Here is a 15033-nt window from a genome sequence, read left to right on the forward strand (position 1 = left end):
TTTTCTCAAACATCATTCAAATTGCCCCCATCCGGCATTTAACCGTATGGGGGTAGTTTGAGCAGCCTTGGCTTTTTCTCAAACATCATTCAAATTGCCCCCATCCGGCATTTAACCGTATGGGGGTAGTTTGAGCAGCCTTGGCTTTTTCTCAAACATCATTCAAATTGCCCCCATCCGGCATTTAACCGTATGGGGGTAGTTTGAGCAGCCTTGGCTTTTTCTCAAACATCATTCAAATTGCCCCCATCCGGCATTTAACCGTATGGGGGTAGTTTGAGCAGCCTTGGCTTTTTCTCAAACATCATTCAAATTGCCCCCATCCGGCATTTAACCGTATGGGGGTCGTTTGAGCAGCCCTGGCTTTTTCTTAAACATACAAATAGCCCCCATCCGGCTTTTAACCGTATGGGGGTCGTTTGAGCAGCCTTGGCTCAAAACTGTTTCAAATTGCCCCCATCCGGCTTTTAACCGTATGGGGGTTGTTTGAGCAGCCTCGGCTTTTTCTCAAACATACAAATAGCCCCCATCCGGCTTTTACCCGTATAGGGGTCATCATGAGGCCGCCTGACCTCACCCCTATCTCTCTCGGAGATGTTAACTTCCGGAAATGAATATTCAGACGACTAGCCCTCATCCACCGAGTTGACCAGTTTCCGAATGTTGTCTTTTGTGCCTCGAATGGTAGGCCCACCTCCCGCAAATCCAGCGGCTATGGTCAGGATGGTTTCCTCATCCGTATCCGATTGTGTAGCCGTCTTCTTTGGGGGTGGTCCTCTTGCTTGTTTAGGTGTACCCCTTGACTTGGAAAGATAAGATTTGAGAGCCCCCTCATCAGCGAGCCGGTCGAAGAGCCGCCTGAGGCTAAAGCAACCCTCAGTGTCGTGGCCAATTTCCTCGTGAAAAAGACAATATTTGCTCTTATCCCGGGCGCTTAGAGGACTCTTCATAGGAGACGGTTTTTCAAGATTCAACCGGTCCTTTACTTCGTTGAGAATGGAGGCACAGTCCTTGTTGAACTCGTACTTTGGCACATACGGATCCGACCTCTTCCTTTTCTGGAAAGGTTGTCCGGATGAGTCTGCCGCCCATACCCCCTTTCTCTTGTCTTCCTTTTTGGCCGACTGGGTAGGCCGATTCTCTTTTTTATCGGATCTTTTGTAATCCGTTGGAAGTTTAACAGCACACAATTCCACTGCCTGAATGTAGGCCTCCGCCTTCATGAGTGCCTCGTGAAGAGTGGAGACCCTCTTCCTAACTAAGTCAAACTTAAAAGTTGATCCATCTTTTAAGCCTTTGAAGAAATCAGTATAGGCAACGTCATCAGACAATCCATGGATTTGGATCCTCATCAGGTTAAACCGCCTGACATATGACCGGAGCCCCTCTTTGTCTCCCTGTTGTATTGCCCCTAGATCAAGGCTTGTTTTCTTGGCAGGGATGTTCATAGAAAAGTTGGACGTAAACCAGTAGGCCAAGGTCCTGAAATTATTGATGCATCCGGCTGGGAGGTTACCAAACCAACGTTGAGCAATCCCTTTCAACGTAGCCGGGAAGCACCGGCACCATGCGGCATCATCCAAACCCTGCAAATACATCAGGTTGGTGTATGCCATAAGGTGATCTTCCGGGTTGGTGGTACCGTCGTAGGCGCCTACCAACACGTTTTTGATTTTAGACGGCTGGGTCATCTCGGTGATTTCTCTGGAGAACGCCGTTGGCTGTTCCCCAAGGTTGAGCAGCCGGAGCTGCCAGTCCATAGGCTGGACGGGCGACTGATGCTGCCCCCCGAAAATACCTGCCTGTGCATAGGGGGATCCAAAGGGCGTATACGGTGTTCCATGCACTTCCGGTTGGATCATATGGGGGCCGGATCGAGCGGAAACCTCGCTCGTCCGGCTGTCATTGTTTGTTCTCGAGTGCCTTCCTGAGGTGGCATTGAAGCTGTCTCGAAAGGTCGATGTTGATGCCGACTCGGATCGCTGAGTCTTTTTATCTTGGATGAGCGTCCGGGCATCAGAATAGACTTTCTTGGTTCCATCCGGCTGAATGTGCCGGACGGGCTTTCTGACTCCATCTATAGGAGTGTGCATCTTTGAGAAATCAAAGAGCCTAGCTGGCATGTCTGACTTCGGATGTGGGGTAGATGCTCTACCCTTGACTGTTTTGGCCGTCTTTTTACCGTGACGCCTTTCTTCCGCCTGACCCTTACGGGGGCCGGCTGTGTAGTCCAGAAGGCCTTTGATCTCTCCTTTGAAGCTCATCATCATATTCATGAGCTCATCTCTAGAGACTGGGGAGTCTCCAGCGGTAGAGGTTAACCCAAGCGGCCCCCTAGTTGGCTTGCTAGGAGCCGCCTGGTTCCCTTCCCGTTCTCTCTTATCTTTGGAACGGGTGTTCTTGGTCCTCAAAGAGCCATCCGCAGCAGTGTAGGCTTCCAAGTCATAGTTATCGGCTGTATCTTGGTCCGAATGGACCTCAACCTCCCCAGTAGGCAGATTTCCTTTACCAGGTAGTATAGGCTCAGATGTCATCTAGAAAGTACTCTCCCCACAGACGGCGCCAGATGTTTGGGGGTTTTCTATGTGTCCTTCGGGAGAGTTACAATTTCCTAGCAGACTTCCTTCTTACGCCTGTACCTGCACCTAGCAGACTTCCTTCTTGCGCCTGTACCTGCACAAGTAACGGAGACTCCGGATGGGGGGTGGGAGTTCCGCCTCCGAAGATTAAGTTAGTATCTTTTCGAAGTGGAATAAGAACAGTAAAAGCTTCTCGGTTCGAGAGCGTTTCAGTAGGTTTTGGCTTTGTTTGGTTTTTTTTTTGTGGTTGCAATTAATGTATGTGTCATAAATGAGGTCTACCCTTACTATTTATAGTAAGGGAGAACTGTACCTCAATTAGGGTATAAGGGACACGTGTCTGCAAAGGAATTGGGCCTTTGCAGACCGCTGAAAGATTGACACGTGTCAAGCCTTTATTGGGCCACGTGTCTTAGGGTATTTTCACCCTAAACAGAGTTAGCAATCTCTGTGATTGTGAATGGGGTGTAACCTTCACAATCGTGAACGGTTTACAAGTTCCTAAAACTTGTTGGCGACTTTCTTTCTCTAGCTTCTTTCCTAGGATCACTGGCATGCCTAAAAACATGACCCATATAGTAGGGCGAGATATAAATTCCATACAGTTTTTTGGCGACTCCACTAGAAAGGAATTCTAATTAATTTCTAATTTGTTTGGCAATTAATTAGAATGGGTGGATGAGACTTGAAAAATTCTTGATGTTCATGCGTGTAATTTTGATTAATATTGTGGCATAAGCATAAAAAGGTATGCATTGGTAAGACCATACATAATGTGTCGAAACATAGGAATACACGTATGAAAAGGCCGATAAAATTTTTCACAACTAAAATCGAAAAGACGCTGCGAAAATTGGAAAAAATATCGAAAATCGAGCTTGCCGCAGAGCGCCAGAACTGTCGCTAGGCAACAACGGTCAACGCCGGACGACAAGCCTGTCGACAGTCCCAACGCGTCGCGATAGGTAGGGGTGTTCAGATCCGGGTACCTGGGTTTTCGAGTACTTGAAAATGCGGGTTCCCGAATCATCGGGTAGTTGAACAGCCGACCCATGACCCGACCCGAGAAACTTGGGTACCCAGGTAGGGTACTCGATTTCTTAAATTCTTGATTAAGAAAAATTAGAACAAAATTACCCCATCTTTGAATATTAAGATCGATTGTAGTCATCATAAAAAGCTGTAAAAGTAATTAAAAAAAAAAAGTGCTCTAAAATTACTCAAATTATTAGATCTATTACTCATTCAAACACAAATTGAGTTTGAATACTACTTGTAAAGTTAGAAATTTATCATATACCCAATCATCTGAATCAAGTAATCAACAACATAAATCAAATAAATTGTAAAATTTAGGGACCAAAAATCCAAACTTGTTTTACACATTAATTTTTTAACAAACCCACAATTATAATTATATATATAAAAACAAACTAAGAAAACCAAAGATCTAAAAATACCGTCACACTCGGAATCACCGCCACGCCATCGCACGTCGCACTCGAAAGCACCGCCACCACACTTGTGCTGCGTGTGCCGTGTATGCCCTCATGAACTCATTACTGGAGAATTATGTTGATGGACATGGGCTCAATCACTTTACAAAAAACGAGTAGATTGTCTAAGAAATGGCAATAAACTGATTCCTAGATCTATGATAATGGAGAAAGTGCAGGTCTTTTAAAAAAGAAATTGATTTCCTTCTTAGTTTAGGACTTTTTGTAAGACATCTTGCTAGCAATGGCCGAATATGATTTGTGAGATGGAGGAGAGACTTAAAGTTGTGAGATGATAACTCTTCAATCTAGGAATAAGATGGAGGAGTGATTGTAGAGTTGTGAGAAGGAGAACTATAGGCGCATAGTTCATATAAATTTGCAAATATATTAGATGGCAAAGTTGTTATTAAGTTGAACTTTATGAAAGGTTGGTGGGCCCTGAAAGTGCCAAGTGGGATTGAAGTGGAACGGAGTTGAGAGAAAAATAACGGGGCATAAAACCAAAAATTTACCCACTCCCCACAAAAGCAACTTTTTGCATAAAGTTTAATTAAAAAAAAATAAATAAATGATTGAGGAATGCTTTAATGGAGATGAGTGTTTCTCCATGAACACCAAATCACGATTCTTATAGCTAAATTAAACCCAAAATTGCAGTTAATTTGTGAATCTGAACTACATTTTAACAATGCGAAATCGGTTAGCTGATATATTGGGAGTTGATTTAGCGGAAGCATTGTGGGAAGGTAGTGAAGAAGGCTATGGTTGCGCAAGGGAGTTGCAGTTTGATAGTGAGAATGTAAGTGTTCGAAACCCCTATGTAGCTCGTTCTGTTGTGTATGAGGTATTTGTTCTAGTTAGCAGTTAGTAATGCATGAATTAGGGGAGTAAATAAAATTGAATTAGCTGAAAAGTTAGGGGTTTTTTGGGTGTATTTCAATTATTGTTATCGTTTCAATTTATAGTGTTGTTGATACTGATTGTGATAGTTCTTAAATTAGTTAGCATATTGTTTAAATGTAAGTCATTTTTCGAGCAGTTGCTGTTGGTATTGTTAGATTGTTGATTGTAACCTGATTATTGAGGTGAGTGTGGCTAATTTGTGTTGTGTATGTTGAAATTTGGAGTAAGTTGTAATTAATATTGAGGGTTGTCTTTAAATTTTGAAATTAATACTTGGAAAATGGTTGTTCAGTGGTATGATGCCAATGACGATTTCTGTAGGCATGAAAATGATGGTATGTATGTTGTAGATATTGTACTTTTTTACTTGTGGTGTTGTGTATATGATTGTTTTATGGCTATGTCATTGTTATGGGGGGGGTGTTGGTGGTGACGATGATGTATGTGGTAGTGAGGAAGGATTTGAGAGTGACAATGGGTATGGAGAAGGAGATGAGGAGGAGAATAAACAAGGATCAAAAGATGATGGAGAAGAATGGGGGTCAGATAATGAGGGAGAGGGCTGGGGGTCAGATTATGAGGAAGTAGAAGTGGAGGAAGGAGTTCAAGATGAAGGGGTAGGGGCAGGAAGTTCTTCTTTCATAACACCAAAGAAGAACACTGTGCTGGTTAACACTGTATTTGGTGTGAAAGAGGAAGTACCAGCCTCGACTTTGGGTATGGTATATGGTAGTTGGGATGAGGTAGATAGTTATTTTTTGAGGTATGCTAGGCAAAGGGGTTTGATATAGTGAGGGCTGCTGCTGGGTTTGCCAAGGTGAAAGAAGGAATTAGGAGATGGAACGTGTTGTAAGCAGAAAAGGAATGCTAAGTGGACTTGCGACTACTACGGAAGACCTTCCAAGAAACGTAAAGTGGACGTACTTAAGGAAGGGTTGGTGCAAGATGAAGAAACAATTGTGAAACGCAAGACGAAAAAGTGCGGGTGTGGGCTGGAGTTGTATGCTAGTGTTGATGAGGAAGGGAATTGGGTTGTTCGAAGGCTACACTTGGAGCACAGTGGTCACATAGTTACACCAGGAAAGTCAAAGGATGTAACAATGTTCAGGAAGCATGAGTTGGAGGTCAAAAATGGACACTTGGTGAACCGGATGTGTAATGCATGGAAGTCTAGGGTGAAGGTATCGCAGATGTACAGTTGTTTTGCGCGGGAAAAAAACGGAGTGGATGAGATGTCATTTACGCAGAAAGACTTGGAGAATGCAGTGGCTGAGAAACAAAGACTGGAGCTTACTGAGGGTGATGCAAATGGCATGATAGAGTACTTCAACAAAATGAGTGCAGACAATCAAAATTTTTTCCATCTTTGTAGGTTTTGGAAGGACAGTGCATTACAAGATGTTATTTGGGTAGATGCGAGGAGTAGAGCTGCGTATGAGGAGTTTGGAGATGTGGTCCGTTTTGACATTACATACCTGACAAACAAATTTCACCTTCCCTTTGCTGTGATTATCGGTGTGAATCACCACGGGCAGAGTATACAATTTGGCTGTGCATTGATTACTCGGGAGACCAAGAGACTTACGAGTAGGTGTTGAGGAGATGGCTACATTGCCTGGGAGGTAAAGCTCCTATCTCGATCCTAACGTATCAAGATCCGGCTATTAGGAAAGTCGTGCATATGACCACGAGTTACACTTGTCATAGATGGTGCATATGGCACATCCTTCAGAAGTTTGGGAAGTACGTGGGTAAGCATGAGGAGTATGAAGCTGTGAAGGATGAATTTGAGAATATCATCTACGGTAGTTTAGATCCCGAAGAATTTGTAGATCGTTGGTTGGACGCAGTTGATTATTATAAACTACAAGAAAACAGTTGGCTTCAAGGTAAGGTTATTCAGCTTAATGTTTTTTGTTTTTGTGATTACTTTATTGGTTAATGGTTGTCAAAGTTGATTTATCCTACACCTGTTTATAGTCTATATTTGAGATTGGTTAATGTACTTTCATTTTGGGTGTGTAGTCCATGTCATGATCTGAATCTAGCGCTGAAACAGGGATTGTGAGTTAGTGTGCAGGAAGGTGGAAGAAGTTCTAGTGTTGTGGTATTAACTGAAGTCGTATTTTTATGTACCACTATATGTACATGTTGTATTTTCTAAAACATCCAGTGGTATGTTTTTGTACTACTGAATGTATCAGTTGCTTGAAGAAGGAATTTTTTTTATCTTTGTGTTACTGGCAGAGGGTATTCATTGTTCTCTGTAATTTGTATGAAGGTACCGATTGTATCTTTTATATGATACAGACCTGTATGAGGAAAGGCACATGTGGATCCCTGCCTATTTGAAACATTTATTCTGGGCTGAGATGAAAACAACGCAACGTTTGGAAAGTTTCAATCATTTCTTCAAAGGATATGTTGACAAGAACACAACCTTGTTTGAGTTTGTGCTTCGGTACTGCGATGCTATGCAGATAAGGACTGAGTCTAAAAGAGTAGTTGACTCGAACACACTCCGGTATGTGAGGTAGTTGTTGACTAATTTCCCTGCGGAGGAGGTGTTCCAGAAGTGCTATATAGACGCGAAATTCAAAGAAGTTTAGCGGGAGTGCACCAAGATGTTGTATGTGCGTTGTCTAGATCAAATAGAAATTGGAGAAAGTGTGATTGAATTTATAATAGAGGACCGTGTTTAGATCAAGACAAAATATGCAATAAAGAGTCTGTGACAAAGGTTTGGAGATGCTATAGGCTTTTGTTTGATATAACCACATATGAAGCAACTTGTGATTGTAAACACTTTGAGTGTCATGGAATAATTTGTCGACATATGATTATGGTGTATGACCTTAGTGGTGTTACAATTGTTACTAAGAAGTATATTCTTCGTCGTTGGAGAAAGGACGTTCAACGGAAACACACACGAGTAAAAGTAGCTTACAATGAACCACTTATAACCGATGAAGTGAGGCAGTATCACAAACTTATGGGGAGTTATGAATCAATTTTCTCTAAGGCTTCTGCTTGTACCAAAGCCGTTAAGGTTGTGACAGAGTTGCTATAACTAATGGACCTCAAAGTGGATGAAGTGTTGGCAATGGTTGCCAAAAAGGAGGAACAGGAAGCGAAGGCCAATGCAGATTGTTGAAGGTGAAGGTGGTGAAGGTTTTGTTGAGACCCCTTCTTCTGTGGAGCAGAACAAAGTACGTGATGCCACAGCTACGCCAGTGACAGATCGATCGGTTTTGCCAAACACCACCACTCTCGTAAGTGGTTTCCAAGGGAGTTGCGAAGGATCTGCCCCACGGCGGATTAAAGATCCACCATTACCGAAGAAGAAGGCCAATTGTACTACGAATTCTAGGTACCCATCATGCACAGAAAAAAAAGGCAAAGAAAGAGCTGCTAGGGCTAAAAATGCTGCCAAGAAGCAAGCTACCCAAGCCCAAACCAGTGTATCATTGTCAACAAATCAATATATGCGGTCGGTTGGAGGAATATAAATGAGGGATTTGGATAGTTCCTTAGGTTACTTTACTGCTGTAAGGGGAAGAAACTCTGGTGGGGGAGGGGTTGTTAGCTAGTCTACTTGGTTTGACTCCTGGTACAGGAAGGTCTAATCCCAATTAGTGTACGGGGTTGTTGTTTTCTTTGTTTACAGTAGTAAGTAAATGTCCCATTATGTATTTTAAGTTTTACTCATTATTAAAATGGTACATTTTTTACAGGCGGAAATGGGCTATTTACTTCTAACATGCTGACATGATGCACTTGGAACTTGTGGTACTTATATGAGCAATAACAACTTCTATGTGAGGGTGCTCCTTTACCAAACCATTCGTAGATCCAGTGGTACATTTCATTGTACGTAACTGTACCATAAATAGTGTGAAAAAATCCAGTGAGACAATTATTAACATATAGAATACCATTGAGACGATTCAGATTATCTCCATGACTTGTGTAGGTATCAATTTGTTTCGAATCGTAGTAAATTATATCCTCTTTGGGGGCTCAATATTTGGGCAACATAAATGAAAATCCTATTCGTAATGGTACATTTGATTGGCTTAAGTGTACCATTGCATTCATAACGGTACATCTTTCCGACTTTACTATACCACTATGTTTTATAATGGTACTAAATTCCATCCTATTTGGGGAGTGAATATGTAGGCAAAAGAAATTTAAATCCTTTGATAATTATATGTGACAGGGTCAAAATATAACGGGGTCAACATAAGGTCAACAATTTAAATAAAATTAAACTAATTTCAGTTTATTGAGTCAGCCAGCAAAAATTGCCGAAATGCCCTCTACAAACTTTGCAAATAGAGACTATACGCCTAAATGGACTCTTGTGAGAAATCTAAGATTATAAGAATAGAGCATGGAGAAGAAGAGATGCGGCTGTAGGAGGAGAGAGAATAGAATTGAAAATTAAAAAAAAAAAAACACCTAACCAGGTAAGCGGGTACCTGCCTCCCACACAAGTGGGCCCATGACTCGACCCAAAGACTGCTAAATTTCTCAGGTTGGGTACCCGACCCGTTAAATTTAAAAAAAAATAAAAAATACCCGGTTAAATTAAGTCTGGGAAGCGAGTCTGCCAGTCGGGTCAGTCGAGTCGGTTTTTTTTAACACCCCTAGCGACAGGGTTGTCGCCGGACGATGAACACTTCCGTCGAGCGACAAGATTTGGCGATTCCGCACCAGTCTTCTGTCTTTGCGTTTTGCCAAATTCTACTACTGTCTCGACGATTTTACTTCTTGATTAAGTTTTTTCAACCTTTCTAAACCCATAAGTGTTTTACATGTGGTTTTAGCCCTTGGGAATTCACGCTCCATCGACCCTAATAAACGCTCCATGCAAAAAAAGGGTTCATCCGAGTTTGTTGAATTTACCAAACCGTGGAGTCGAGTTTAACTCGTGGGGTCCCATCCATTGCACCAACCCTTCTAAGGTAAGGCTTCCGTGCGATGCATCCGGACTATTAACCATGGACCCTCTTGGACACCAAAATCCTTGATCTTAGAGAACTAGAGCCATGGTTAGGTTTCAAACTCATTGCATCATGTTGTGACTACTTAACTACTTGTGCACTTTGTGATTAAACTAACCCTGTGCTTTGAGTTGTTTCTTGTACATATGTCTATTAACAATCTATATATACTAACCCAAAGACTAAAAGGACTTTGCTTAATTAAAATGAACCCATAAAGTATGAATATGCTCAACCTAGAAGACTTTAGGCCTAAACCTTTCGAAAGAACGACTGAAAACAGGTCATTGTGATGTTCTAGTATTGGCGCAACACCTTAGACTAGTGGCGCATGACGATGGTAACCATCGTGCCACAACAAGTATGCCGCGTCGTGATGAAGCCATCGTCACGCGACAGTCCCATCGCTACGCGATGGTTCCGTCTTTCTTTTAGAGTCTTTAAATCGAGTCTCACTACTATGGTTAACTAGTTTTAATGTTAGTATACGGTCTTTTCCTTGGTCTTGCATAAATCTTCCCACATGTCTAGTCACATGGTCATGACACAAGTCTTGTAGATATCACTTACACCCACAAGTCTTCACACACACCTTGCACAAATTATCTGCCATGACAATATCTTAGATCCTTGCATGAGTCATCTTTTATGTCATTTGAGTTGAGGGTCTGTCCTATTCCCAGAATTTCCTTGTCTTTCCACAAATACATCCTTACCCTTTACATGACTTTCCATACATTACATACCTTACCAAAAATACGCCTTCCTTCTTAGACACTTTCCACATTCACATACTTTCCCTATGCACATATACCTTCCTGCATACTTTCCTCCTACATGCTTTTCCCATACATGTCATTCTTCCTCATACACTATGATCTTTCGAGAATTTCATTATTTATGCATGTTGAATTGAGTTCGAGTCATGTGATTGACAAGAAATGTCCATGGTTTCCCTTTCTACAGCCTATGGTCAAGGAATAAGGGTCGATTAGTTCTAAACAACTCCTATCTTCTGTAAAAGCACGGCTCAAAGAAAAAAGAAACAACCAATGGCCACTAAGGAAGACATCGAGGCTCTCCAAAAATTCATTGATACTTTTCCTGATTTTGTTAAGGGGCTCTCCACTTGAGTGGAAAAAGTTGAAAATACTGATGAAAAGGTTCCGTCTAAGACTATTAAGCGCATTCAAGAGAAAATAAGCCAAGTTTACAATGACTATAAGTATCTTGACATGAGTACAAAAGGAATCTCACTGGATAAGGAACTTCTTCCGAACAAGTTCACTATCACTAACATTCCTAAGTTCAAGCCCACATATAACCCTTACTCTCACTTGAGAGCTTTCGAAACAGTCATAGAAATCAAGCGGATTGACAAGCAACTCTTCCTTTTGGTTTTCTCTCTTTCACTAGAACCAGTGTGTCAACAATGGTTCTTTTAATTAGAGGACTTCCACTTGGGACGATATTATGCATGCCTTCATAGATAGATTCAAAACCGATCAAAGAGAGCTTGAGATCTTAAAGCAAAAGGACAATGAAGGCTTCACCGAATTCTATACTAGGTGGAAGGAAGCTTCTGCTAAGATTATTAAGGCCCTAGATGAAAAGGACTCTATGCGAATGTTCATAAAAAACCTTCAGGACAAGTATCAAAAGCACCTGAGGTTCTTGAGGTTGACTACTTTCAAGGCAGTATATCACATAGGTATTAACATTGAAGATGAGCTCATCAAGTCTAAGTCTAGTAACAATGGCAACAATGGTAAGAACAGGAAGAACAATAATCCTTCTTCCTCTGCTTCCTATCAAAATGCCAACTACATTAATAGTGTCAATGCCGATGAAATCTGGGCCCTTGACAAGGATACTTCAAAAACCAAGAAACCCAAAAGAGAGTTCACACCTATTAGAATATCCTATGATATCGCTTTTGATCATCTCTACGATCGGGGCTTAATCAAGCCTATTGGTCCTATTGAAAATCCGGCACTAGAAAAGCGATCTTCAAGATGGAATCCCAAATCTTATTGCAAGTACCATCGAGGCAATGGTCATACCATGGATGAATGTTATAGACTTCAAAACCTTATTCAAGATCTCATTGATGCAAATAAGCTTCCGATCGCTCTAGCTGGCAAGAAGACTGAGTAATAATGAGACGAAGCACAAGGCACTTCAATTGTTTAGTATTTTCATGATTTTTCTTTCTTATTTTGTTTTCCCTTTCCCTCAATAAGTCTAGCATAGACTCCCCCATCCTTTTTCCTAAATTTACTTCATGAGCTTTTTTTTACCCTTTCCATTTCAATAAAATAAACATCTATTTTCTTGCATATGATCATAACATTGAATTAAAAAAAAAATCAATACCGAACTAAGCACAAGGTATACCAATTATTTGAGGCATCCCTTGTAGTCACATCATATCACTTCTACCTTTTCAAATATACAATTTCTTTTGATAAACCATTTTGATCCTCTTCTAACGATTGGCCTTTCTTTTTTACCCATATCTATCTAACCTTGGGATGGGAAGGTGTGCAATTTAGGCAGTTTTCAAAGCCAAGTACAAAAGCTAGAGTGATTTTTACTAAATTTCCAAAATTTTGAAAGTTCAAAAATCAATAAAAGTGTGCAAAAGGGCAAGTGTTCCAATATCTTTGATATGAACATATCTTGGATTGCGTCTCTTATGAAGTGCTCGGCACCGTGCCTGAGAAACATGAATGCCAAGTGAGTGATAGACCGCATGATCGATATTTCCCACACTTATCCAAAGAAGATTCAAAAACAAATCTCAAATGTAAAAATAAAAAAAAGTTCAAATGTGAGAAACCTCAAGCATGTAAGTACCAAGATTTAAATGCAAGGTTGAACACCTTGGGGGCTTATTTTTTGTCTTGAGCATTTATTCCTTCTTCTTCAACCTTTAGCCTAACCCCGTTACAACCCTTGAAAGACCTCCTTGAGGTGTACACACACTTGTGCGATGTTCGACTAGAGCTACGTTCGGTCTGATTCCTAATGGACACGTAGGCAACCTCACATTGGGGTGCGGCCATAATAAAAATGCATTCACTCATATTCACATCATGATCATATGCTCATCCCTATCAATCTAGAGCTAGACTTTGGGGCTTGATCCCTATTTCATTAGCCTGCCCAAGTTAGTGTCATCATCATTTGGCTCTTCTCAAAATATTTTTCAATACCCTTAACCTTTGCACCCTAACCTTAGTGTCACTCTGACACAGATAAATAATCCTTCCCTTAGGAACCCTTTGTCATGAAATCCTGATACGACTCTGATGCACGCCTTGTCATCTTAGAATCACTCATTATTATAATCATCATCACAAAGTATGAGGTACTAAGCCTCTTAGCCTAACTCACCCAAATAATTTCATTGTCGGATCATCAATTAAGATAGTATAGGATGCTACAATCCTTGCACCATGAGATACAACGATTAATACATACACTTGTTTAAGCGCATTCAACATGCATCATTACTCGATTCATTCTTATCATTCTTTTTTCCTATTGGGGAAGTTAAAAAAACTTCATTTTTCACCAACAATTTACCCCTTTTCATTTTCACGTCTTTCTTTTCGGGAGAAAGTTAGTAAATTCCACAAAAATGACGGAATTTTTTTTTCTTTTCTGCATTTTCGAGTTGCACGAGCACAATCACAACACAATGCACACACAAGTCATGCACATTGAGTCATGTTATGTCACCATATCAAGTTGAGTCTGCACACATGAGTCACGCACTTTAAGTCATGTCGTCTCAAATCACATTGAGACGATTTTAGTACATCGATTTACAAAATGAGTCATGTAAGTCGAGTCTTGAATCAACTTCAAGTCAACCAACTGTCAATGTCCTTTGGCAAAATTTAATTTTTTTATGGGCTCAGGTACATCATCTATGATGACAATTTTTTTAAGATTGGATTGTCATGTATCATCTCCTCTAGCAATATTTCCAAGATTGGATTGTCACGCATCTTCTTTATCTAGAAATTTTTCCAAAATGGATTGTCACAAGTCATCTCTTTCAACAATATTTCCTAAATGGGATTGTCATACATTAATTAGTTCCCTTGGAAATTTTTCCGAGATGGGATTGTCATACATTTTATCAACATTTATCAGATCCTTGGAAATTTTTCCGAGATTGGATTGTCATACATTTATTAGATCCCTTGGCAATTTTTCCGAGATTGGATTGTCATTCACCGAGTTCACCATGGCAAAGTTTCCCAAAGAGGATTGTCATGGGTCGTTATTCAATTTAATATTTCGGTAAAGGTTCCCCAACGTGGATTGTCATTCATTTCAGTGGTGACAAATTTTCCCGAAGTGGGTTGTCGTTCGGCTCTTCTGGAAAATGTTCCAAAACGCAGATTGTCGATTGTGGCAATATTTTCCTAAATAGATGGCGCATAGCATTGGCAAATTTTTCGAAGTGGATTATCTTTCAAAAGTTATGTTCCAAGGTGTGTATTGTCGATCGTAGCAATATTTCCTATGATGGACTGTTACGCAGTATTCGCAACTTTTCCCGAATTTGATTGTCGTTAAGTGTTTCTTTTGGCAATTTTTCCGAAATGTGGATTGTCATTTTATTGTGGCAACATTTCCTATGATGGATTGTTACGTGGCATTGACAATTTTCCCTAAACCGAATTGTTGTTCATCATTCAAAATTGTGTTGACAACTATTCCTAAGGTGGATTGTCATCACTAACGTGTGCCCGGCGGTGTCAGATATGCGTTTCTTTCCCTATAACTCCTTTCTTTGTAGAAATGACGTTTTCTGCAGGTATCGGTATTGAAAGAATGGTCTGGGATTGCAGAACGTCCTAGACAATTCTCTGTCCCTTTCGAATTACTTTGACAAGCGTTTTTTAAACTTACATTTCTTCAAACTCAGTTAAAGTGGGGGCTTCTGTAGACACCTAAAAATGTCTCCCCAACCAAAGCCCGATGACGAAACAACCTCTCATTGCTTAATTTGGTCTGGTTAGA

This window comes from Chenopodium quinoa, unplaced genomic scaffold, assembly GCF_001683475.1.
Source record: "Chenopodium quinoa cultivar QQ74 unplaced genomic scaffold, ASM168347v1, whole genome shotgun sequence".
Taxonomy (NCBI): Eukaryota; Viridiplantae; Streptophyta; class Magnoliopsida; order Caryophyllales; family Amaranthaceae; genus Chenopodium; species Chenopodium quinoa.